This window comes from Panthera tigris, chromosome D4 (genome assembly GCF_018350195.1).
Source record: "Panthera tigris isolate Pti1 chromosome D4, P.tigris_Pti1_mat1.1, whole genome shotgun sequence".
In the NCBI taxonomy this organism is placed as follows: domain Eukaryota; kingdom Metazoa; phylum Chordata; class Mammalia; order Carnivora; family Felidae; genus Panthera; species Panthera tigris.
Genome location: NC_056672.1, coordinates 2431500 through 2458595, shown reverse-complemented (window position 1 = coordinate 2458595; position 27096 = coordinate 2431500). Strand labels below are relative to the sequence as shown.

At 43.0% G+C, this 27096-nt stretch overlaps 1 protein-coding gene across 3 annotated transcripts in view; it reads right to left on the bottom strand.

Moving 5' to 3' along the window:
- Window positions 1-26832, bottom strand: part of SPIN1 (spindlin 1) — a 73102-nt gene extending 46270 nt beyond the window's left edge. For 2 of the 3 annotated variants that reach the window (XM_042964999.1, XM_042965001.1), the window contains exon 1: window positions 26044-26087. The gene's annotated coding sequence lies outside the window, so the exon portion shown is untranslated. Of the gene's footprint in view, window positions 1-26043; window positions 26088-26707 lie in introns of those variants that run through there. The other variant, XM_042965000.1, reaches the window with a different exon arrangement.
- Between the last annotated feature and the right edge of the window lie 264 nt (window positions 26833-27096).

Here is a 27096-nt window from a genome sequence, read left to right as displayed (position 1 = left end):
TTATTGTAGCTACCTATACACATAAATGGACAAAGATATATTCAATTTATCTATGACTTACAAGCAGATTATGAATTCACTTATCCATGGATAAAAAGTTTTTCAGAAGGGAAAGAGTTTTGGGGTGCCTGCGTGGCTCAGTCAGTTGAGTCTGAAATCAAGCCAACTCTTGATTTCGGCTTAGGTCATGATCTCAATTGTAAGCATGCAGGCATGCCATACACTGAAAAAAGGAAATACATGTCAGTTTACTAAGCTTTTATTTTACTTACTTATACGAGTGTATATACACATGCTCCATATATGCATGCTGAGCCAAACATGGTATTTTTTGCTGTGGATTGATCCAGTATATTTGAAAGCCACTGTTCTCAAACCACAGTACACTGAGCCACAAAAAGGTCTGTACAGCCACCTGGAAAGATCAGTACAAGAGCCACTCTTTCAGTCCTGTACACACATAGTGATAACCCCCCAAGAAAGGCGAGGCTGCAATCACGCTCTGATAGGCTCATACTTTCTTGCCTTGTGTTTCCAGATTTGCAGCCAGGCAACAATCTTCATGTAAAAGAACGTCTCTTATTTTTCTTTTAATGTTTCTTTCTTTTTGAGAGAGGGACAGAGCGTGGGCCAGGGAGGGGCAGAGAGAACAGGAGACACAGAATCTGAAGCAGGCTGCAGGCTCTGAGCTATCAGCACAGAGCCCAACGCAGGGCTCTAACTCATGAACCATAAGATCATGACCTGAGCTGAAGTCAGATGCTTAACCGACTGAGCCAATGAAGCACCCCTCCTATTTCTTATTATTACAATTCATCCTTCAACACTGGGGTTGGGACACTGAATTCCAGCAACACTGAAAATCCACATATAACTTTTGACTCCCCAAAAACTTAACTACTAATAGCTACTGTTGACTGGAAGCCTTACCAATAACATAGAGTCGGTTAACACATTTTATACATTACCTACATCATATGCTATATTCTTACAATAAAGTAAGCTAAAGAAAATGTCATTAAAAGTCATGAGAGGGGCGCCTGAGTGGCTCCGTCGGTTGAGTGTCCGACTTCAGCTCAGGTCATGATCTCTCAGTTGGTGAGTTTGAGCCCCGTGTCGGGCTCTGTGCTGACAGCTCGGAGCCTGGAGCCCGCTTCGGATTCTGTGTCTCCCTCTCTCTGCCCCTTCCCCGCTCGTGCTCTCTCTGTCTCAAAGATGAATAAATGTTAAAAAAAAAAAAAAAAAAAAATTTTTTTTAAAGTCATGAGAAAAAAACATGTTCACAGTACAGTAATTATTGGAAAACATCTGCGTGTAAGAGGACCCGAACAGTTCACGCTTGTTGTTCGAGGGCCAAGTGAATTGTGAAGTCTGTGAATTCTGGCAACAGCTCCCCAGATATTTACAGCTCTGCTATCCCCTTTCAAATCTTCACTCAGCAATGATGAGGGACCTTGTGGCCCCTACCTGTCCTGTCACTACCACTCGGGCAGAGCAGTGTCAGGAGAAATCTAGACACAATCTCATATTGCCATTTCCAAAAAACAGCTGATCCATTTCAAGCCTATCATGTACAGGGAGTTTGTACTCATTCAATGTAATATATAAACACTTTTGTTATCTTCTAAGAATAAACCTGTAACCTGTAACAACTGCCCTGCAAGTTTCTTTTCTAGAGAAGAGTCCTAAATTTAGGAAACTGCGAACATCTTGAACTAAAAAAGTTGCAACTGTCAGCAAAAATTATGTATGTATGTATGTATACAATTTTCTTTCATCATGGTAAGCGTGCCCTTTAATCTCCATCCCGTCCATTCCTCCCCTCTGGTAACCACCAGTTTGTTCTCCATACTTAAGAGTCCTGTTTCTTGGTTTGTGTCTTTTTTTCCCTTTGCTCATTTGCTTTGTTTCTTAAATTCCACATATGAGTGAAATCACGTATTTGTTTTTCTCTAATTTGTTTCACTTAAAATAATACTCTACCTCTTTATCCATGTTATTCAAATGGCAAGATTTGATTCTTTTCGGTGACTGAGTAATATTCCATTGCATAGCTCTACCACATCTTCCTCAATTTCTCAGTCAACGGACGTTTGCACTGCTTCCAGTTTGGCTATTGTTGGAAATGCTGCTATAAACGTCAGGGGCACGCACCCCTTCAAATTAGTGTTTTCATACTTTTTGGGTAAATACCCAGCAGTGGAATTACTGGGTTATGTGGTAATTCCATTTTTAACTTTTTGAGGAACCTCCGTAATGTTTTGCACAGGGACTGAACCAGTTTGCACTCCCACCAACAGCACAGGAGTGTTCCTTTTTCTGCACATTCTAACACTTGTTGTTTCCTGTGCTTTTTATTTTACCCTGCGCTTTTTATTTCTGACAGGTATGAGGTGATACCTCATTGTGGTTTTGATTTGTATTTCCCTAACGATGAGCAAGGTTGAGCATCTTTTCATGTGTCTGTTGAATATCTGGATGTCTTTTTTGGAGAACTGTCTGTTCATGTTCTCTGCCCAAATATTTTTTTAACATTTATTTTTGAGAGACAGAGCACGAGCAGGGGAGGGGCAGAGAGAGAGGGAAACACAGAATCCAAAGCAGGCTCGAGGCTCCAAGCCATCAGAAAAGAGCCCGACAGAGTGCAGGGCTCGAACCCATGAACCCTGAAATCGTGATCTGAGCCAAAGTTAGATGCTTAGCTGACTGAGCCACCCAAGCTCTTCTGCCCAATTTTTAATTGTATTATTTGGTTTCTGGGTATTGAGCTCTATCAGTTCTTTATATATTTTAGATACTAATTCTTACCAGATGTCATTTGCAAATATTTTTTCCCATTCCATAGGTTGCCTTTTAGTTTTGTTTCCTTCACTGTGCAGAAACTTTTTGCCATGATGTAGTCCCAATAGTTTATTTTTTATTTTGTTTCCCTTCCCTCTAGAAACATATCTAGAAAAACATTGCTATGGCTAATGTCAGAAAACTTACTGTTTCTTCTTCTAGGATTTTGATGGTTTCGGTGTCACATTTAGGTCCCTAATACACTGAGTTTATTTTTGTATATGTTGTACAGAAGTGGTCCAGTTTCATTCTTCTGCATGTTGCTGTCTAGATTTCCCAACACTATTTGTTGAAGAGACTGTCTTCTTCCCATTGGATATTCTCTCCTGGTTTGTCGAAAATTAACTGACCATGTAACTGTGGGTTTATTTCTGGGTTTTCTGTTCTGTTCCCCTAATCTATGTATCTGTTTCTATGCCAATACCATACTGATTTAATTACTATCACTTTGTAATATAACTTGAAATCTGGAATTGTGGTATCTCCAGATTTGTTTACCTTTTTCAAGACTGCTTTGGCTATTTGAAGTCTTCTGTGGTTTCTCACAAATTTTAGACTGTTCTGGTTCTGTGAAAAATTCTATTGGTGCCTTGACAGAAACTGCACTAAATGTGTAGATAGCTTATGGGTAGGATAGACATTTCAACAATTTTGTTCTTTCAACTCATGAGCATGGAACCTTTCCATTTCTCTTTGCATTATCTTCCATTTCTCTCATTAGTGTTTTACAGTTTTCAGAATACAAGTGTTTCACCTCTTTGGTTAAGTCTATTCCTAGATACTTTATTTTTCTTGGTGCAGTTGTGAATGAGACTGTTTTCTTAGCTACCCTTTCCAATGTTTCATTATTGGTGTACAGGAATACAACAGATTTCTGTACACTGCTTTTATATCCTGAAACTTTACTGAATTCATTTATCAAATCTAGTACTTTTCAGTGGAGTCTTAGGAATAGTATCATGTCACTTACAAATAGTGAGAGGTTTGCTTCTTCCTCACCAATTTGGATGTCTTTTTATTTTTGTCTGATTGCTGTGCCAAGGACTTCCAACACTATGTTGAATAAAAGTGGTGAGAATGGACACCCTTGTTTTGTTCCTTACCGTAGGGGAAAGGCTCTCAATTTTCCCCACTGAGGATATTAGCTGTGGGTTTCTCATATACGGTCTTTGTTATGTTGAAGTTATGTTCTCTCTAGACCTACTTTGTTGAGGGATTTTATCATGAATGGATGTTATACTTTGTCAAATGATTTTTCTGCTTCCCACTGAAATGATCATACGACTTTTGTTCTTTCTCTTGATAATGTGATGTTTCACAGTGATTCTGTCGCAAATATCAAACCACCCTTGCATGTCGGTAGTAAATCCCACTTGATCATGGTGAACGATTCTTTTAATGTATTGTTAGATTCAGTTTGCTAATATTCCGTTGAGAACTTTTGCATCTGTATTAATGAGATATTAGCCTGTAGTTCTCTTTTTTCCTGGTGTCTTTATCTGGTTTTGGCATCAGGGTGATACTGGCTACATAGAATGAATTTGGAGGTTATCCTTCCCCTCGTATTTTTTGCAACAGCTTGAGAAGAATAGATAGTAACTCTTCTTTAAAAGTGGTAGAATTCACCTGTGAAGCCATCTGGTCTTGGACTTTTTTAGGGGGGAGTTTTTTGGTTACCAATTGAATCTCCTTGCTGGTAATCAGTCTGTCCAAATTTTCTATTTCTTCCTGCTTTAGTATTGGTAGATTATGTTTCTAGAAATTTTTACTCATTTCTTCTAAATTGTCCAATTTCTTGGCATATATATTTTCACAATGTTCTGTTAAAATGGTTTGTATTTCTGTAGTGTTGACTGCTATTTCCCCTTTCTCATTGATTTTGTTTACTTGGGTCCTTTTTTTCTTTATTAATGAGCCTTACTAGAGGTTTATCAATTTTGTTGATCTTTCCAAACAACCAGCTCCTGGTTTCACTGATCTATTGTTTTTTTAGTTTCTACATCATTTATTTCTGCTCCAATCTTTATTGTCTTTCATTAGCTGCGTTTCCATTTTGTTTGTTTTTTCTAGCTCCTTTAGGTGTAAGGTTAGGTTGACATTTTTCTTGCTTCTTGAGATACTCCTATATTTCTATAAACTTCCCTCTCAGAACCACTTTTGTTGGATCCTAAGATTCTGGACCATTGTGTTTTCACTTCCATTTCTTTCCATGTAATTTTTTATTTTTATTTTTCAGTTGACCCATTCATTGTTTAGTAGCATCTTGCGTTACCTCCATTTATCTGTGCTCTTTCCATATTTCTTCTTGTGGTTACTTGCTACTTTCATAGCATTGTGGTCAGAAACAAATGCATGGTATGACTTCGACTTTTTTTAATTCGTTGATATTTGTTTTGTGGCCTAATATGTGATCTATTCTGAAGAATGTTCCAAATGCACTTGAAAGGAATGTGTATTGTGCTGTTTTAGGATGTAATGTTCTAAATGTGTCTGTTAAATCCATCTGGCCCAGTGTGTCATTCAAAGCTACTGTTTCCTTGTTGATTTTGTTTCAATGACCTGTCCATTGATGTAAGTGGGTGTTAAAGTCCCCTACTACTATTGTATTATTATCGGTAACTTCCTTTACATTTGTTATTAACTTTTATGTATTTGGGTGCTCCTGCACTGGGTGCATATAGTTGTTCTATCCTCTTGTTGGGTTGTCCGTTTGATTATTATATAGTGTCCCTCTTTGTCTCTTGTAACAGTCTTTGTCTTAAACATCTACTTTGTCTGATATGAGATCGCTACCCCAGTTTTCTTCTGACATCCATTTGCGTGATAAGTTTCTCCATCCCATCACATTCAATTTTCAGGTGTTTTTACGTCTGAAAGGAGTCTCTTGTAGGCAGCATACGGATGGGTCTTGGTTTTTTAATCCACTCTATCACCTTACGTCATTTGATTGGAACATTTAGTCCATTTACATTCAAAGAAATTATTGATACATATTTGTTGCCATTTTCTTGCTTATTTTATGGTTACTTCTATAGATTTTCTCTGATCCATTCTTCTCTTGCTCTCTGTCATGGTTTGCTGGCTTTCTTTAGTGATATACTTGGATTCCGACCTCTTTAGTCTTTGCATATCTATTACTGGGTATTGAATGTAGTTACCATTAGGCTTGTGTATATCCTCTGCATGTAGCAGTCTTTATTGATGGTCGCTTAAGTTTAAACCCATTCTTTACTGCTCTCCCATCTTAAGTATACGGTGTCATATTTTACATCATTATATGAATCCTTTGGTTTTTACAGAAATATTCATTTTTACTGTTTGGGGGTTTTTATTACTTTTCATGCTCTCCCTTATGATCTTTCCTTTCCACTCAGAAGTCCCCTTTACGGGGCGCCTGGGTGGCTCAGTTGGTTAAGCGTCCGACTTCAGCTCGAGTCACGATTTCGTGGTCCAAGAGTTCGAGCCCCGCGTTGGGCTCTGGGCTCATGGCTCAGAGCCTGGAGCCTGCTTCCGATTCTGTGTCTCTTTCTCTCTCTGCCCCTCCCCCGTTCATGCTCTGTCTCTGTCTCAAAAATAAATAAACGTTAAAAATTAAAAAAAAAAAAAAAAAAAAAAAGTCCCCTTTACGATTTCTTACAGGACTGGCTACTGAGCCCGTCATGAACTCTTAAGTTTTTGCCTGAGAAACTTCTTAGCTCTCCTCCTATTCTGAATGATGATCCTGCTGGATACAGTATTGTTGGCTACAGAAGCTTCCCTTTCAGCACTCTGAATACGTCATACCACTCCCTTCTGGCCTAAGTTTCTGCTAGAAAAAAATCTGCTCACAGCCTTATGCTGTTTCCGTGCATACAATGGTCTTCTTTTAGTGATTTTTTTTTTTTTTTTTGAGGGAGCATGCATGCAGGGGCCAGGAGGACAGAGAGAGGGGAGAGAATCCCAAGCAGTCTCCATGCTGTCAGCAGGGAGCCCAACCTCACAATGAGATGAGCTGAGCTAAAATCAAGAGTTGGGTATTTATAACTGAGCCACCCAGGCGCCCCTTAATTTTTTTTCTCTACTGCTTTTTGCCATTTTAATTACTGTAATTGTGTCTTGGTGTGCACCACTCTTGGTTGAATTTTTCTGTGGGATCTCTGTGTCTCCTAAATCTGGGTATGTTTCCTTCCCCAGACTCAGGAAATTTTCATTTATTAGTTCTTCAAAATATATTTTCTGCTCCCTTTTCTCCTCTTCTTCTTCTCCTTCTTCTTCTTCTCAGATCCCTATAATGCACATGATATTATGCTTGATGGAGTCAGAGTTCCCTAAGACTATTCTCAAGTTGCATAATTTTCTGTTCTCCTTGGCTCAGCTTCATTACTTTCCATTACTCTGTGTTCCAGATCATTAATTTGTTCCCCCGCTTCATCTCACCTATTTACTCCCCAGTGCATTTTTATTTTTATTGTGTTCTTGGTCTTTTTTTTTTTAATCTCTGCATTAAGGATATCACTGAAGTCCTCTACTCTTTCCTCAAGTCCAGTGACTATCACTGTTATCATTACTGTGAACTCCCACCAAGCATTACTTCTACTTGTTTCACTTGGGTCTCTTGCTGTGGTTTGGTCCTTTCCTTCATTTAGGAGATATTTCTCTGTCTTCTCATCTTGCCTGACTTTCTATGTCTGTTTCTGTGTTAGGAGAATCGGTTACTTCTCTTTCTCTTTTCAGTAACAGCCTTATGAAGAAATCCTATTGTGCCCTGAAGTACAGGGTCCCCTGCTCCCCAGGGCCTGCAGCTTCGGGGAATATCTCCTGTGTTACGTGTGCCCTGCTGCGATGTCTTGGCCACTTTTTCCTTCAGTCCAGTTGTCTGCAGAGGCTCTCTGCCTATTTGCCTATTGTGAGCAGTTTGGTGCCCCTATTGTGAGCAGGGGTGGTCCACTTGTGAAATGAGATGTGCACCTGAACTAAGGTCCCACAAAATGTGTGGGTCGGGAGTTGACCAGGTTTGTGTTGGTCTTCTAGGGGAAGAGCCCACAGCACTGGGACTAAGGGGAGCATGACTGGGAAGGATGGATTTGCCAAAACATGGTGGAGGGTGGGGAGAGGTGTTGGCACAAGCAAATTAGGTTGTTGATTCCCACAGGTGGCCATTTTTTATTCTGGGGGGCAGGGGAGAGAAAGCATGCCTGTCAGCTCCTTTGTCCCCAGGGAGGTCTCCCTGTGATCCCTGTCTCCCCAGGCCACACTCTTGAGTTGAGCAAACCATTCTCCCTCCCGGCTGCCACCACTGTTTTTCCATCTACTGTTTCCACACTGCACCTGCTCAGGCTGCTGGTCATGCTACCTCTTTTAGGAGGGGGATTCTGCTTCCTAACACCCCTCAGGCTCTCCCAAGCCTACTGAAATCCCAGGCCTTAAGTCCTACTGATTGTAAGAACTTAAGAAATTTGGCCCCTCTCGCTTTCAAAAGCAAATATTACTGGGATTCGTCCTCCCTGTTTCTGGGCAACCTGGTTTCTGCCCTCCTCCTTGCTGCCAGCTCTCTACCCACCACAGTGTCCATTTTGCTCCCGACTACATCTTCACCCTTCCTACCTTCTTTGATGTGGCACGTTCACGACCTTTAGTCATGGAGTCTGTTTTGCCAATCTGCACGTTGATTTCTGGGCTATTTAAGTTATCGTGAGTGTTACCTCATTGTATCCATGTGAAGGAGCTCCAGATCCTCCCACTCTGGCATTTTCCCAGCCAACTACCAAAAAGGTATTTTACACACATTTGTACTACTAGAAATAATAAGGATGAAAAAAAGTGACTATACAAAAAGATGTATGACTTCAGTTAAAGAAAAAAGATATGAGGAATGGAGATGCACTGCTGTTAAAAGATGTTAGGGACTTTTATCCTTATCCCAGAATAAGAAAAAATAAATAAATAAATAACAGAAAAACAAAAAACAGAGCAAAACCTAAGCAGACATAGAAAGTTGTAGTAGGGTTGTGGAAAAGAAATCTTAGAAATGTTATGTGTGGTCAAGCTAAGATTAAGATTTCAGTTAAAAAAAAAAAAAGAATTTTAATATCAAAAGAACCCTAGTACAAGATTAGAATTTAGTTTCTGTTATATAGACAAAGCTTTTTCTTAGACTACTGGTCTGCTCTTACATAAGAAATTATAATCAAAGATTTTTCCATGCCTTTAATATAATATCTTCAAAGAACAACTTCCTGTGTTCCATGTTATCTTTATCAGGTCTTTTATTCCCTAGAAAAATAACAGAATCTTCTCCATTAGAAGAGCTAAATTTGGGGAGGGGGGGTTACACGTACTTAGCACTGAAATCTCTTCACCACCACTGACGGGACAACCAAGTACTGCTTCACAGACCCATGATCCTGTCTGATCAAGTATTTTAAATACTTTGACATTTTTAAGAAACTTCCCCAAATCAAATTCTGAATGAGGTAAGAAAAACATTAATTTAACAATGTAACCTTTTGCTGGTGGAGGGTCTTGTCCCAGTACCGATGGCTGTTGACCCCGCAGGGAGGTGGCGGCTGTGGCATTTCTGAAAACAAGACAACTCTGAAGTTTGCCATGTTCAACTGACTCTTCTTTCAGGAACAATTTCTCCAGCACTGATGCTGTTTGATAGCGTTTCTACCCACAGAACTTTTTTCAAAATTGGAAACTTTTTTCCAACCTCTCAAACCCTGCCAGCTGCTCTACCAGCTAAGTTCATGTCATATTCTAAATCTTTCGTTGTCATCTGAACAATCTTCACAGCATCTTTACCGGGAGTAGATTCCATCTCAGGAAACCACTTTCTGTGCTCATCCAAAAGCAGCAACTCCTCACCTGCTCAAGTTCTATGACATTGCAGCAGTTCCATCCCCTTATCAGGCCCACTTCTGATTCTAGTTCCCCTGCTGTTTCCACCACATCTTCCACTGAAGTCTTGAACCCCTCAAATCCACCCCTGAGGGCTGGGATCAACTTCTTCCAAATTCCTGTTCATGTTGACATTTTGGTCTCTTCCTGTGAATCTAATGGCGTTTAGAATGGTGAGCCCTTTCCAGAAGGTTTTCGGTTGACTTTGCCCATACCCACCAGAGGAGTCATGATCTATGGCAGCTATAACCTTACAAAAGGTATTTCTTCGACAATAAAGTCAAAATTACTCCTTAATCCACAGGCTGCCAGATGGATGTTGTATTACCAGAATGAAAACATTAACCTCATTGGACATTCCATCAAAGTTCCTGGGTGACCAGGTGTACTGTCAATGAGCAATTATATTTTGAAAGGAACTTTTTTTCCTAAGCAGGTCTTAACAGTGGGCTTAAAATACTTAGGAAATAGGGGCACCTGGGTAGCTCAGCTGGTTAAGCGTCTGATTCCAGCGCAGGTCATGATGTCACAGTTCATGAGTTTGAGCCCCATGTCGGGCTCTGTGCTGACAGCTCAGAGCCTGGAGCCTGCTTTAGATTCTGTGTCTCTGTGTCTCTCTCTCTCTCTCTCTCTCTCTCTCTCTCTCTCTCTCTCTCTCTGCCCTGCCCCTGCTTGCACTCTGTCTCTCTGACTCACAAAAATAAACATTAAAAAAAAAAACTTAGTAAACAATGCTATAAATAGATGTGCTGTCCCCACGCTCTGTTGTTCCATTTCTAGAGCACAGGCAGAGTAGATTTAGCGTAATTCTTAAGATCCCTAAAATTTTCAAAATGGTAAATGAGCACTGGCTTCAATTTAAAGTTACCACCTGCCATTACCCTCAAACTAGTCGGTGTCTGATGGCATGCAATGACTTCTCTCCAGCTGTGAAAGTCATAGGTGCCATCTTCTTCCACTAGAAGGCTGTTCCACCTATACTGAAAATCTGTTGTTTAGTGGAGGCATCTTCACTAATCCTCTCAGCCAGATGCTCTCCATCACTTGCTGCTTCACCTTGTACTTTTAAGGTCACAGAAACGGCTTCTTTCCTGAGACCTATAACCTCCACCAGCTTCAAACTTTTCTGTGAGGCTTCCTTACCTCCTTAGCCTTCATAGAATTGAAGAGTTAGGGCCTTGATCGGGGTGAATCTTTGGCCGAATGGAATGCTGTGGCTGGTCTGATCATCTACGCAGACGACTAACACTTCCTATCAGCAGCAAGGCTGTTGCACTTTATCATCTGTGTGTTCACTGGAGTAGCACTTTTAACTTCCTTCAAAGACTTCCTCTGCAATCACAACTTGGATGGCTGGTACAAGAGGCTTAGCTTTCAGCCCATGTGGGCTTTCACATGCCTTCTTCACTAAGCATAATCGATTCTAGCTTGTGATTGAAAGTGAGAGACATGTGACTCTTCCTTTCCATTGAACACGAAGAGGTCACCGTAGGATTATTTACTGGCCTGATTTCAATATTGCTATGTCTCAGGGAACAGGGAGGCCTGAAGAGAGGGAGAGATACAGGGGAAGAGCGAGCAAATAGAGCAGTCAGAACACACAAAACATTTTAAAGCTGACCATCTTATATGGGCGTGGTTCGTCGTGCCCCAGAACAATGACAACAGTAAAATTAAAGATTAACTGGTCACACACATCACGACACAAAAATACCACAATAAAAATGTATGAAGTATTGTGAGGATTATCAAAATGTGACACAGAGACATGAAGTAAGCAAATACTGTTCGAAAAGCAGCGCCAGGGTGCCTGAATGGCTCAGTCACTAGAGCGTGCAACTCTTGATCTTGGGATTGGGGGTTCAAGCCCAACGTTGGGTGTACAGATTGCTTAAAAACATAAAATCTCTCGGGTTCCTGGGTGGCTCAGGAGGTTACGTGTCCAACTCTTGATTTCAGCTCAGGTCATGATGTCATGGTTCATGAGATTGAGCCCCTCACTGGGCTCTGTGCTGCCAACAGAGAGGCTTGAGATTCTCTCTCCTTCATTCTCTGCCCCTCTCCCACTACTTGCATATGCTCTCTCTTAAAATAAACAAAGCATTAAAACAAATAAAAATAAATAAAATCTTCAACAAAGAGAAAAAAGGCACCAACAGACTTGTCCAACAAAGGGTTGCCACAAACCTTCAATCTGTTAAAAAAAAAAAAAAAAAAGGCAGGGGCAGCTGGGTGCCGCAGTCAGTTATGCCTGATTTCGGCTCAAGTCATGATCTCACAGTTCGTGAATTTGAGCCCCACATCGGGCTCTCCGGTATCCGCGCAGAACCTGCTTTGGATCCTCTGTCTCCCTCTCTGCCTCTGTCCCCCCTCTGCCTCTCCCTAGCTCATTCTCTCTTTCAAAATAAATAAATACACTTAAAAATAAAAATAAAACAGTATCTGTGAAGCACAATAAAGCAAATCATGATAAAACAAGGAATGGCTATATTAAATTACATGGGAAGCATTATCAGATAAAAAGTAATACTGGGGAGCCTGGATGGCTCAGTTAAGCATCCAACTCTTGATTTCGGCTCAGGTCATGATCTCAGAATTGATGGGATGAAGCCCCATGTGGGGTTCTGCCCTGACAGTGCTGGGACCTGCTTGGGATTCTCTCTCTCCCTCTCTGCCCCTCCCCAACTCTCTCTCTCTCAAAAATAAGTACTTTTAAAGATCTGAAACGTCCTGGCACATTATAAGTCATAATTCCTGCTATTATCTTTAAAAACTGTATATTACAAAAATAACCAAAACCCCTCGTCAATTACATTCTAACATCTCATCTGATCTTTAACCACCACCAAATTTTAAGTCTTTTATCACAGTTATTGTTTTATTGATGTTTTTAGAAACCTGTACCTGCAATAATGCTTTATCTTCAAGGAGATTCATGGAAAAGACCCTGACGAGTACTCTACAATAAAGATTTCTGAAACTCTTAAAATCACAAAACTGAACTGAGAGTAAGAATTTCTAAAACTCTGAAGTGAAAACTGATGAATTCATAAAACTGCTAATAAAAGATGAAGAATTACAGAAGACTAAATGAGCTGATAATCGTTAATTTTTATGACTTCATTTCAAACATCGCTAGCTCTTTAATATTTTGTTTTACCGATTTAAAGGACTCCCTTTTCTCCTCTCTTTATCTATAGCTTAACAGCAATTTCATAAAGTTTATCTTTACAACAAAAGTTGACAATATAGGTTTCTGTGTGAGTTCAATAAGAATCTGTTCTCCTTACTCCTTGTAACAGGAAACAATTAGACAAGTCCTCAGCTGAACATTTTAGCCTAAAGAAGGTGTTTTATTTTTAAAAGCTTTTTTTTTTTAATGTTTATTTATTTTGAGAGAAAGAGAGAGAGAGAGAGAGAGAGAGAGAGAGAGAGAATCCCAAGCAGGTTCGATGCTGTCAGCACAGAGCGTGACACAGGGCTTAAACCCACGAAACATGAAATCATGACTTGAGCCAAAACCAAGAGTGGGTCACTTAACTGAGTGAGACACCAGGCTCCCCTTGAGAGAGACTTTCAAAGTTCAATCTGAGACTCCTTACGAACAGTTCCACCAAGTGGATTTGAAAAGAGCCTTTATGGTCAAGTTACTATTTTTGCTGCACTTATGTAAATAATCAAGCCAAGTTTACCAAAACTAGACTTAATTTGAAAAATCAGTCTTCCTGTTCTTTTCAACAGAAATAGTAATAATTATAAAGATAAAAATAATATTGAATAATACACCTTTCTGGATGTCAGATTGTAGTCTGTTGTCTTTGAGGTGTTTTTTTACCCATAAACTGAACTGGTTCCCAAATTCTAGTTTCCTCCACTATTTGACTAGAACTCTAACATTTCCAATTTTCTCCCACTTTTTTGACATGGAATCACTACAAAACTAAAATTAATTTTCTTGAAGCCATATAAACTAAAGCTGGACAACCTGATATAAACTTCAGAGTAACTACAATTGTTCATGTGTAGACAGTCCTCATGCCACTGCTATGTGGCTGCTCAGAAAGACCACCAGGGACGCTCACACTGCAAACCAGGAACATCTGTCAGCTCGCCACTGCCTGCCCCTCACTCCATCTGAAGATGCTCAGAACCTTGTATTTAGACACCTTAACCAGCTACTCACCAAACTTAGAAAACTGAATTTATAATTTGCTCGAACTACTAACCTTTTTCTTTTGTTACCAAAGAAATGCCTCATTCAATTACCTGATCACTCACATCTTACAGAGGCCAAATTTAGGTGGAAAACCTGCCTCCAACGCCACCCCCTGAAATACAATATCCTCTTGTTCATCCTGTCCTACATATTTTGAGGATAGGTGTTTGCTAGGACATTATGTTGTGCCTATGTAATTATTTTTTTAAAAAGTGTAAACTGACTTAGGTAAAACCTGAATCTAATTATAGCCCATTTATTTGATTGGTTAAATCTTAGCTCCTGGGAATCCCTGCTCTGGGGAATTTTTCAATCCTTGGCTCTTGTTCTCCTCACTATATTCTCTCAAAGGTTTTAAAACTATTTTTTTTTTAACATTTATTTATTTTTGAGAGAGTGTACTCAAGTCATGCACATGAGGGAGGGGCAGACAGAGAGGGAGAGAGAGAATCGCAAGCTATCTCCACACTGTCAGCACAGAGCCTGATGTGAGATTTGAGCTCGCGAACCAGGAGATCATGACCTGAGCCAAGATCAAGAGTCAGATGCTTAACCAACTGAGCCACCCAGGCGCCCCTCTCTCGAAGGTTTTAAATGCCTGTTGGCAGCCACTCACATGACAAATGGTATCCATCAGGATCAAACAACTGGATGATATCAAAAACAATCACATGAATAATGACAACAGTGACTACATGGCCTCCAGCCTGATGACTCTAATGGAAACAACAAATGTGCTTATTCTTCTGCCTATTTCAGCGGTAGTAATCAAGAATAACAGTATAATAGCTGGTCATACTCTCAGCCTGCTAAGCCAATGACCAAAAGGATGTAATTGTTAAAATCAAGGACAGGCAAAGACCAGCCTTGAGGATCCCCCATGCAGACAGAACCAGTTTACTCATGCAGGCAAAGCTTAATGCAGCTTACCAGGCAAGGCTAACTTGACTTGGATCATTACTTTCTTGTGCCTCTAAAAATTACAAGCAAAACTTGAACGGTTTCCCAAGGTTGATACATGGTAACCACTGACTGATTCCATATTATTTAAGAGAATTCTAACATCATAACTAATCTCTATGAATAAAGTCACTGCCTTCTCACTATGTAAGCTTCTTTATAACAATATACCTGTAAGCCTCATTCTATGTTCTGATTTGACCGCTTACAAACGGTCATTTTGGTGTGTCAGCACCAAAAATTTACTAATTACTACTTCAGTTATTCATTGGTCTTACTCTGGCTATTTTGAACCTTTGACACTATCAAAGAGCCAAATTTTCCAGAAATGAAAAAAGTACAATAGATTTAATGGAGACATTAACAGTAGCCTAATCTTATTAAAAATTAGCAAACGAAGAGAGATCAGAAGAAAATATCCAGAATGAAGCATGCAGAGGGTAAGAAACTGAGAGGGTTGGGGTGCCTGGGTGGCTTAATCGGTTAAGCATCCGACTTCAGCTCAGTTCATGATCTCCTAGTTCGTGAGTTCAAGCCCTGCACCAGGCTCTGTACTGCTTAGGTGTGTGTGTGTCTCTCTCTCTCTCTCTCTCTCTCTCTCTCTCTCTCTCCCCCCCCCCTCCGCTGCTCATGCTCTGTCTCTCCTTCAAAAATAAATGAGCATTCCCCTCCCCTGCTCATGCTGTGTCTCTCTCTGTCTCAAAAATAAACGCTTAAAAAAAATTTTTTTTAAATAAATAAATAAAATAAATGAGCATTAAAAAAAAAAGACAAAAGAGGGGCGCCTGGGTGGCTCAGTCGGTTGAGCGTCCGACTTCAGCTCAGGTCATGATCTCACAGTCTGAGTTTGAGCCCTGCAACGGGCTCTGTGCTGACAGCTCAGAGCCTGGAGCCTGCTTCAGATTCTGTGTCTCCCTCTCTCTTTGCCCCTCCCCTGCTCATGCTCTGTCTCTCTCTGTCTCAAAAATAAATAAAGACATTAAAAAAAAATTTTTTTTAAAAGAAGAAAGAAATTCAGAGGGTCTAATATGCTTCCGGTGGATTCTTAGAAGGGGCAGAAGGAGGCAGGAAACAGAAAAACTTTAAAAGATGGTGTCTACGAACTTTTCAAAAGAATGAAAATTACTTTAGTACATATTTACTAAGAACTAAAAAACAAAATATAAATAAGTATATACCTAGACACATCACAGTAACATTGTTGAAATCCAAAGACAAAAATGTCTTAAAAGTCTTAAGTAAAAAAAGACAGTTTCCACTCATGGGAGCAAATATTAAACTGACAACATACATCTCATAGAGAAAATGAAGCTGAAGATGTAATTCAGTAACTTCTTTCAATGCCTCAGAAGAAAAACAAGTTAGGAAATTCTATACACATCAAAACTATCCTTCAAAATCAATTTGTGAAATTTTTAGCTAACATAATCAGAGAATTCACTCTTAGCAGCCATACAACAGGTGCAAAACACAAAGTATTCTTCAGGCAGAAGGAAAATATTCAAAGATGGGGGACTGGAATTACAGCAAGGAATGAAGAATAATAAAAAGGATAAATCTAAATAGCTATTGATTATACAATAATATTTTTAAGATAAAATAGATACAGAACTAAAGCAGCACAATAGTTGCAATGAAAATGAGATAAATGGAGTTTAAGTGCCCAGGAAATGGAGGATATACCCAAATATTATATTTTGAGAAGTCAAAGATGCAGGTTTTAAATAATTTCCAAGTTAATTGGGCGCTTGGGTGTCTCAGTGGGTTAAGCATCTGACTTCAGCTCAGGTCATGAACTCATGGTTTGGGAGAGCCCCACATTGGGCTCTCTACTGTCAGCACAGAGCCGGCTTCAAATCCTCCATCACCCTCTCTCTCTGCCCCTCCCCTTCTCAAAAATAAACATTAAAAAATAACCTCCAAGTTAACAAAAAAATAAAGAACAAGGATCCAAAGAGAAACAAGAGAGAAAAGGGCACATTAAACAGGTTTAATAAAGAGAAAGCACGTATTAAGATTTAAACCCAACTGTGTCAGTTATTTTGTTAAATGTCAACAGACTGACTGAATTTTCCAAACGTAAGGAATATTGTCAGACTAGGTTTTAATTCTAACTATACATTTGACAAAATAATCACTCAAAATATAAGCACACAGAAAAGTATGAAAAGAAAGGGTAAAAAGAGATAACAGACTGCATATACTAACCAGAAAAAAAAAGTGCAGCTATATTAATATTCAGTTAAGTAAACTTTATCTCTAACAATACTTTTTTCTCAAAGAGGAACACTCAATGATTTTATAAGACTCAACTGATGAGGAATATATACAACTATAAACATGTATGCACCTAACAACATATCCTCAAAATATATAAAGGAAAAACTATCAGAACTATGAAGTAACAGACAAATGCAAGATCAGGGTATCAATACATTTCTCTTTTGAATCAATACATCCAGTAGAGTGAAAGAAAAAACAAGTAAAGACACAGAAGAATTTAACATGACTAACCAAGTTGAACTGGCAAATATAGGCACTGCATCCAACAAATGCAAAAGCACATTCTTTCCAAGCACACACTGGATATTTACAAAAATTCATCATATGTTGGGCCATAAAGCAAGCTTTAAAATTTTCATAAGCTTTTAGTGTTCTGGCTACAATGGAATTACAGTAGAAATATAAGTAGAGCACAGAGTATTATCACAGTAGTGAAACTACTGTGTATGACTCTTATCATGGATATATATCACATATTTATCAAAACTTCTAGAGTATACACCATCAACAGTAAATCCTAACATAAACTATGTACTCAGAATGGTGATGATGTGCTAACACAGGTTCAGTAATTGTAACAAACAAATGTTCAATCTGGTGCAGGATATTGATAATGGGGGAGGCTGGGGACAGGGGCTGGGGGATCAGGATTTCCAGAACTCAGTACTTTCTGCTCAGTTTTGCTGTGAACTTAAAACTGCTCTTAAAAATAAAGACTTATCTGTAAGGATAACCCCAGAAACCTTAGTTAAGAAAACTCAACACAAAATAATTCCCATTTCCCACCCCTGCCTTCCCACTCCTCTTCTTTTCTCCACCCCACCCTTCCTGTACTTCCCTCTGCTTTCTGCCCACTATAGACACATAAAAGACCAGCACAGTAGGAAGCTGCATCTGGGAACATGATCACTGGCAAGAGGAAAGGGATATGGAAAAATCTCACTACTGCTCTTAAAGTTTATGTGATGACTCTCTTCTGCTCCCATTTCACTGACCAAGATAAATACATGGCCACATCTAACTCAGGAACCAGAATGAGATACTACCATACACCCACTGAAATATCTAAAATTACAAAGACCAACAATACCAAATATTGGTGAGGATGTAAAACAACAAGGATTTGTTCACCGTAGTGTGAATAGAAACTGGTATACCCACTTTGGAAAAGTTTGGCATTATCTACTAATATTGGACAGAACATATGACCCAGCAATTCTACTCCTGAGTGTACTGAACAGTAAAGCATGCAAAAGAAACACACACCTGAATGTTCACATCAAGTCCACGCTCGTGAATCCCGTGACAGCCATGAAAATGAGCCTCCTGAATCACCTACCATGGGGAGGTGCGCTACTCTGAACTCACCATCACCCTTCCCACCAGGACCACACTTCCCACAGGCTGTTTCTAGCCAAAGATCAGCCACAGGCAGAATACTAAAGCAGGCTTATTCCTGCAGGACAAGAGACTCCTGTGACTCCCAACTCTGGCTGGAAGACTCCTCACTGGCCTTGCTTAAACTTTCTTAAAACTACACTGCAGTCACCAGACTCTGCCTACCAAACATTCTCTATCCCTTTCTCTTCCATATGCAACAGACCAGCAAGGTGCTGACAGCACCCTCACATGTATTTCCTCTGCTACATCTAAATGTGATCCAAACTTGCTGTCTTCTGGCTCTTTGGAGGCTTGAACCAACAGTCTGAAACCAGGAACAACCCAATATGCATCAAAAATGGAATGAAGAGCCATGAAAAGTACAATTCATACGTGAATAAAAAAACAACTCTAGTGACCACATGGTTACATGAACGGCAATTCCACAGTTGGTGTGGATTAAACAACACCAGAGTAAACCGAAGAAATTACTAGTAGTTGCAACCCAAAGATTAGGTTTTTTTTCTTTCTTTTTATAAACATTTTTTGTTAAGTAATCTCTACACCCAATGGTGGCGCTTGAACTCACGACCCCAAGATCAAGAGTCACATGCTCTACTGACTGAGCCGACCAGGCACGCCCCACCAAGATTAATTCTAAATTAAGACCATTCCACAGACGTGCCACTCCAGGATCCTGCAGTTCCCACTGTGATTTCTGACCTTAACAGTGACCAGAGCCCTCTAGGATCCTGGGGCTCCCTTTGCAGCTGCAGGGTAAGGCATGAGCACAGAATCCTCCCAGAGTGGGTGACCAGGCCTGTCACAACATTCCAATCTCCCTAAGCCTTTGGATGCCTTCTTCCTCCATGGTATACCAACAGTTTTGGCATCTCAGCTTTGCTTAGACAGACCACCTTTTGTTTCAGGCAATCAACCAGAACTCTAATCCCTCAAGCTACAACACTGATCCAGAACGTCTGCTGATGAGCCCACATCAACAAATGCGGCCTAACCAACCTTCAGGTCCCTTCCACCATAATCCCACCCCCCTTAAGATCCATTCCCACAAATATTCCCCAGGTTCCTACCTATACAGTGGCAAACCAAACCATCTTTTGGGTCACACACTGCACCTCCCACTTTGGGGCCTGCTAGGATCACCCCTGGGGGAGGGAAGGCAATTACAGGTTTTCCAGGCAAAGGGGGATGAAGTTCCTCACACAGGTGACAGAAACGCTGCTTCTACTGGCAAAGGAAGCCCAGCAGAATTTAGGTCTCTAACTTAATGGGAATCTGACCGAATGTCCCTAATCCAATTCTTAGAATCCCATTCTTTATCCATCAGTGCTCCTGCTTACAAATTTGGAATTCAAGATGAATTTTTTACAGCAGTCACAGAAACTTTCAGGTCCCTTATGTGGAATCTGAGTTAAGAATTTAAAACCCTGAGCTCATCATTTCGCTTTGTAATGTTTTAACTTGGCTAGACTGAACCACATCCCCGGTTCTAGTTTGGGCGGGCCACGGGAGAGTTCTCGTGCAGCACCTGTGGCCACACACGTGCAGCCTGCGTTCACTGCTCTTCTGGTCGCCCTCACTGATGCCAGGCAGACTGGGCCCTGCAAGGCTGCTGTGAAGGCGTGCCCTTCCCCCAGGTTCCCAGAGAGTCCTGCCCCCCGTACCACAGGTGCGGTGAGCTCCAGGACAAGGGCCCACCTTGTGCAGGGCACCCGCAGCACCAAAGTCAGAGGCAACAGAACTGACACAACTTTCAATTCATCCTGTACAGCAGAGCAGACATACCCACAAAGCACCTGGCCAACTACTGCCCAGGGCACGGGTTTGAGCAGTCACGACCCAAGCACCAAGCTGAATACTGGAAAACTAATCATGGGCAAAAACAGGAACAATTTCTGTTTTCACGAAACTCAACATTCTCAAGAAAATAAAAATTCATTACATGACATTCATTTACAGTATAATTTTGAGAAGAGCAGTAAGGTCAGCAGTGTCTCTAATAGGAGAACTTAACTACAGGGAAGTCAAGAAAAAACTCAAAAACTTCAGAAAGTTGATGGCTGTGGTAGCAGGTAATGGATATACAGAGTTCTCTGGACTATTCTACCTTATTACAAAAATCTGCGAACTCACACAAAAAGAATTTCGTGAAAAAGTGATACTTAAGACAAACTCTAAAGAAAGACTAGGGGAGTGCCTGGGTGGCTTGATCCCTTGAGCATCAACTCTTGATTTCGGCTCAGGTCATGATCTCAAGGTTCATGGGCTGGAGCCCCGGGTCGAGCTCTGTGCTGACAGCCCTGGGCCTGCTTGGGATTCTCTCTCTCTCCCTCTCTCTCTCAAAAACAAACAGACTTAGGGAGAAAAAGAAAAAAAAAAAAAAAAAAAAAAAAACCTGGAAGAACCGAAACAAGAACCAAAACAAAACATTCCAGGCAGAAGAAAAGAACAGTGCCCCGTGGTCTGGCGGAGAAGGTGCCGGGCACAGAAGAGCGACAGGCGTGGCTGGAGCAAGGAAAACAAAGGGAGATGTGACGCCGGTGAGGCGAGGCACAAAGGATAAAAATTACACATGCCTGTGAGGTCGTGTTATGAAATTGTGTCCTTAAAGCAATGGGAAGCCACTGAGAGTCTTAAGTAAAAAGGTGACATAATCAGATCTACCTTTTCAAACTGGAATTTTTTGACACTAACAAAATTTCAAACATGTTTACCTCTTACCCAACAATCTATCTTAAAGCTATACCTGCAAAAACACAAAATAACAACACATCTACAAGGTTATTCCCTACAGCAGCACATATAACAGCAATAAAATACAAACAACCTGTGTTCACCGTTATGAAACTATTAAGCACAAAAGAATGGAAAAGAGCTTGTATAAAGCCATCTCCAGAATGTATTAAATTAAAATAAAAAAAGAACAAAAACCCCACAAAAAACAGAAAAGTGTTGAGTTCTACCTTTTGTTTAAAAAAGGAAAGGAAATAAAAATATGCCAGTGCTTGTATCTGCAAAAACAAAACACTGGAAGAATAAACCAGAAACTAACAAAAAGGGGGCACGAGGGTAACGGTGCAGGAGACAGGAATGGAATGATGTGCCCATACCTCTGTAACACAGCTTTGGCTTCTGAACTGCATAAATGTTTTACATACTGAAAAAACATACATTAAACAAAATGAACGCAATCATTAAGCACTAAAGATTTCGTGAAAATAAACCAAATTAATAATCAAATTGGTAAGAATCAGAAAGAAAATATTTTCAAATCATTTCATAATTCCAAATGTCAACTGTGCATCCTTATGTAGATATATTTTACGAACAAAAAGGACTGTAATGAAATACAAACCAACACTATGCTGTTACTGGTGTTTCCAAACGTCATTTACACTGCAGGACAAAGGGAAGTAATGTTGCAAAGAATGCAAATTTTCAATGTTAGAGAAAAAAGGATGAACTCAAAGGAAAAACCCTGAGTTGTTAAACACGAATTGGAAATATCAATACAAAATCAAGTTGCATGTATTTCCCACATCTGTCTAATGAAAGTAGGGGCATCCCAGTAGCAATAAGGAAACACAGAACGAGATTTTGGTATCTAACTTCCACTCTCCAATAAAAGCAGCTGAAAGAACTGGCTGATAAAGAAAGCACAAAGTGAGTCATAAGCATCTGGTATCAGAAAGCAAGAAATGGTTCAAAGATTAATGGGGTGGCACCAAGGGAAGACACCCAGCTTGAAGGGACTGCATGGTGCCCAAGTTAAGACAAGCTGAGGAAAAAGAATGAGGACTATGTGATTAAAACACTGAATATACCAAAGCCAGGACCTAGATTAATTACTATGATTTAAGATATAAGACTAATTAATGTACAAACATATGGACATGTAGATTCACATGCCTGTGACTACAGAGATCATTTATAGATACACACAAGGCCATATACATACACGTCCAAAAATTACACGTAGGCTCTAAGGATATAACTATAAACAAACTAAAACTTATTATAAACACAATCTAAGTTTTTTAAAAAGTTGTTCTGCCTTTGTAAAAGACAACACTACAATCTAACAACACCTAAAATGGTATAAAAAATATTTTACTAGTCTCGTCATTTACACTCTCAATATTTGGATAAAGTAAACATCTATGCTGAATGTATCCCTCTCCCTCCACCTCCTCCACCCAAAACACTCATCACATTCAACATTCTAGTGACTCCAGACTGACTCCCCTTGTCCCAAATGACTTCATCCACCGCCTCCCACAGGCTGGACTAGAGATCCTGTGCTGGCAGATTCCTTCAGTCCACCTTTCATGCTGCTTAATGCCTTCCAATGGCTTTCCCCACCTACAGGGTAAACACCAACTGCCTGGATATGGTATGCAGAATTACGTCAAACCTAGCCCCAAATTCCTGCTACACAGAATGGCCCTGCCAAACTACAGCTGGTGTCAGCATTGGTAATGTCATCATCACCAGCATCGGTACCCACAGGGCACCTACTACAGGGACCTAGAAGTTTACACTTGATGAGGTAGGTGTTCTAATCCCATCTAACAGATAAACACGCACAGGAGTAAATGCTAACACGGGGCAATCTTTGGTTGGGATTCAAATCCAGGATGGTCTCAAACACTCTCTGCGCACCTCTGCTGTGGCTGTCCTTCTCTGCTCTCCTGCTCTATACTCTTGATCCTTCTCGGGCATCACCTTCTCCGCCAAATGCTCTCAGCATCAAATTCCCTCACCACATGCAGGCAGATCTTCCCCACCAGACTGAAAGGTCTGCAAGGGCACATCTTTATGTATTATTGCCCATACATGACTCATTTTATTAAGAACAAAGATTCGATTAAAAATTGCATTGAATACTGGGGCACAACTTATCAAACTGTTCACTTCAACATTAAAAATACCATGCAAAGTTCAAAAGCAGGAAGAAAAGGAAATCAACAATGACTGGCAGGGGCTGTTGCATTTCAGGACTGCACCGGGAACCCTACAAATTCAGTTAATGCTCAAGATGGCCTCGTGCGACAACTCAGAAATGGCAAGTTCAAAAGGCCAAGAGGTGGCGGGGTGGGAGTGGGAATCAGTTGTGTGGCTTCAGACCAGGACGGAGTGGGGCTGGATTTCCACCCAGACACCGCAGAGTTGAAGGCCACACTATCTCCATGGCCAACTCCAGAGCCCACAGCCTTCTCACAACGCCATAATGTCTGCCAAACTGAACAACATACTTGGGCAAAATAGTTGATTCCCTCTTCCAAGTTCTTCTCATTCAAGGAACAGGGAAAGAAAACATTCAATTAAGCATCAATAAACATAAGCAAGTATTTACGTAGATACGTATTAACTGCTCTTTCTCAGCAAATTAAGATCCTGTTAACAGCTAAACCAAAAGAAATACTCAATAGCATTATTTTTAATCTCTAAATAACCCATGTGATTAATTCTTCAGATACAGCATCCCTACCATGTAATTTTAATGTACCAAGAAAAAACTGCTAACAATTAAGAAGTACAGTGAGTGAAGCTGCAAATGATGGACAATCAAGTAAATCACCGGACACTGAAAACACTATTATCAAATTTCTCAACTTAAGACTTCAAGTTAATAATCCTCATATCTTATGACTAACAGCCAAATTTGAGATACTGCCATAAGATGCACAGGCACACACAAACCCCATCAACGTCCCAGTTCACACTTCAGGGACAGGTACCATTATCTAACACGCTCTGTACGGACAGCAATGATCAACACTTCATCGTCACCTGAATTTCATGGGTGTTAACAAATGTTCCATTAAAAACACATCAAAAAGAGATCTGCCACCAACCATAGGAACAGTACTGCAGTATTTCTCAAGGCCCTTAATTCGATGAAATGAATTGTGACCCTAATGGAGAGCAAAACACAGCACTGTTTCCCAAATTTAGGTGACCAAGGAACCCTTTGTTTTTCCTGTAGTATATCTTAGATCTAGACTCACAGAGACACTACCTTAAACAACACTTCAGATATTCCAAAACTAAGTAAATGCCTTATTCTGAATTGGTAACTAAGGGTACTGTCAGAAACAGTAGTGGTGGAATTTCTGGGATTTATCCAAAGCTTTAAAAAATATATATACATATATAGACAAATATATATTAAACATAGAGAACTACAGGCCTTTTTTACCTTACACATTTCACAACATCTTAACAGTAACCATTTCGCTACTCAAGACCAAAACTAAAAACATTCTATTTTATTTCTCACTAGAAACTAATACCTACTATCCATAATTTTGACATAAACATTGTGCGACCTTTACTCGTTATCAAGTCTAATAACGAATGGTTTCTGTAAACTCCCGGCTCTTCCAATTTCGGGGTGTCTGACCATCAGCCAAGGCTGGGGGAAGGAACTGAGGAGGTTCCTGGTTGATGTGACCCCATGTGAAGTGTCACCACCTCTAAAAGGGTGCTCACAACCTCTAAGAGCATTCTCAAACTCAACCTGCCCCGGGATACACCACCAAGGGTAGGCCGGATTTCCATTTCCTAACAAAAGCTGTGTGGAAAGCGGTCACAGCCCTCTCCCTCCACCCTTTCCAGACCAGAGTTCCTTCCAGAAAATTCCAACACAGGAAAGTTACAGGTGTTCACGTCTCGGAAGGTATGTCGTCTCCAGCTGCCGTGGCGTCACACGCTCGAGTGTGCCCGGTGCCGCCTCCTGATGCTCCCGCTAGCGCAGCCCCTCCACCCGCGTATCCCACCCCGACGTGCATGGAAACTCCCGCTCCGACCCCAGGTCCCCCAGCGCACGGCACGCGACACCGCGTCCGCACGACCCCGCTGCGTCAACATGCGTGGTGCGCCCCCCTTGCGGCCTCTCCCACCGGGGCCCCCAGAGCCCACCCCGAGCACTGCGCAGCTTCTGCGTCGCCCCATCCATCCCGGCGCCCGGGGCGCAGCGCGCTCAAGGTCACTCGGGAGGCTGGGGCGCGAGGGGCGGCCCCGGGCGGGGGCGGGGCGGGGCGGGGGGGGCGACCCGAGCCCGCAGCGCCCCGCCCCTCCCCCCGCCCGGGAGGGGGGGGGGTCCCGTCCCGCGCCACGCCCGGCCGATTATGCAACGCTCCTGCGCCCCGCCCCCGCCGCCCCCCGCCCGCCGGCGCCCAGGCCTGCGGAACAAAGCGCGCGGGGCCCGCGGCCGGGCGGGCCGGGCGGCCGCCATGTTGGCGGGGGCGGCGAACAAAGGCGCGCGGCCGGAGCCCGAGGCCCCCCACCCGAGGCCCGGCCGGCAGGGGGCGCTGTGCAGGCGCCGCCCGCGCCCGGACAATGCACCGCGGCCCGGCCGCCGCTCCCCGGGCGCCGCCGCCGCCCCGCAGCGCGCCCCGCCCGCGCCCCCCTCGCGGCCCTCGCTCTCCACCCTCCGACCCGCGGCACGCGGGCCTCACCTGCCGGCCGCCGAGGCCGCCGTCCGCAGCCCGCGGGCCCCGCCGTCCCGCGCCGCACTCCCGCCCCGGCCCGACCGAGCCAGACGGCGCCGCCCCGCCCCCGCTCCGCTCCGCGGCCGCCGCCGCCCGCCCCCGGCCGCACGGCGCACGCGCACTGCGCTCGCCGACTGCGCCGGCCGCGCCGCCCGGCCCCGGCCCAACGGGCCGCACTGCGCAGGCGCCGCAGACGGCGGGCGGGGTCTGGCGGCAGGGCGGAGCCTAGAGGGCCTCGGGGCGCGGCCTGGAGCCCCGAGCGGATCGGGGGCAGCTCACCTGCAGGCGGGGCGGGGCCTGGCGCTGCAGCGGTACACGGCCTGGGAGCCGGGCTAGGCGGGAGGCGGGACTGGGCCTGGTGCGACTCACCAGGCCGCGAGGCGGGGAAGAGGCGGGACGGAGCGCGACAGGGCCTGGCGGCTGGGTGGAGCCCGGCGGGCGGCGGGCGGGGCCTGGGGCTGCTCACCTGGCGGCGGGTAGGGCGGGCCAGACGAAGCTGGACCTGGCCCGGCGGCCGGGCGGGGAATGGCGCCACTCGCCCGGCGGTCGGGCGGATGCGAAGGGACGGCGCGGGACGGGGCCTGGGGGCCGGGAGGGGCCCAGCGACCGGGCAGGGCTGGGAACTGCTCACCTGGCGGCGGGGCTGGTGCGGCTCTCACGGGCCTAGTGGGCGATGGGGCCTGGCGCCGCTCACCTGGCAGCTGGGCGGGCGGGACGGAGCAGGGCGGGCCCGACGCCGCTTTCTCCGGGTGGCGGCGTGGGCGGCCGGGGCGGGGCCGGGCGGGGCTCTCACCTGGTGGCGCCGGGGGCAGCTGGGCGGGGCCCCGGGGCGGGCGCGCGGGGCCGGCCCCCAGGTGTGCGCGGGGAAGGGGCGGTGTTCGGGGCGTCGAGCCCCGGGAGCCTGGGGCGCCAGGGCTCGCGCCGGAAGTCAGGCATCCTGGGAAGTTTCGTTTTCGTTCAGTGGGAGGACTTTCGCGGATGGACCTGCCCTCCTCATTCTTGGATCTAAGCAGTAAGTCG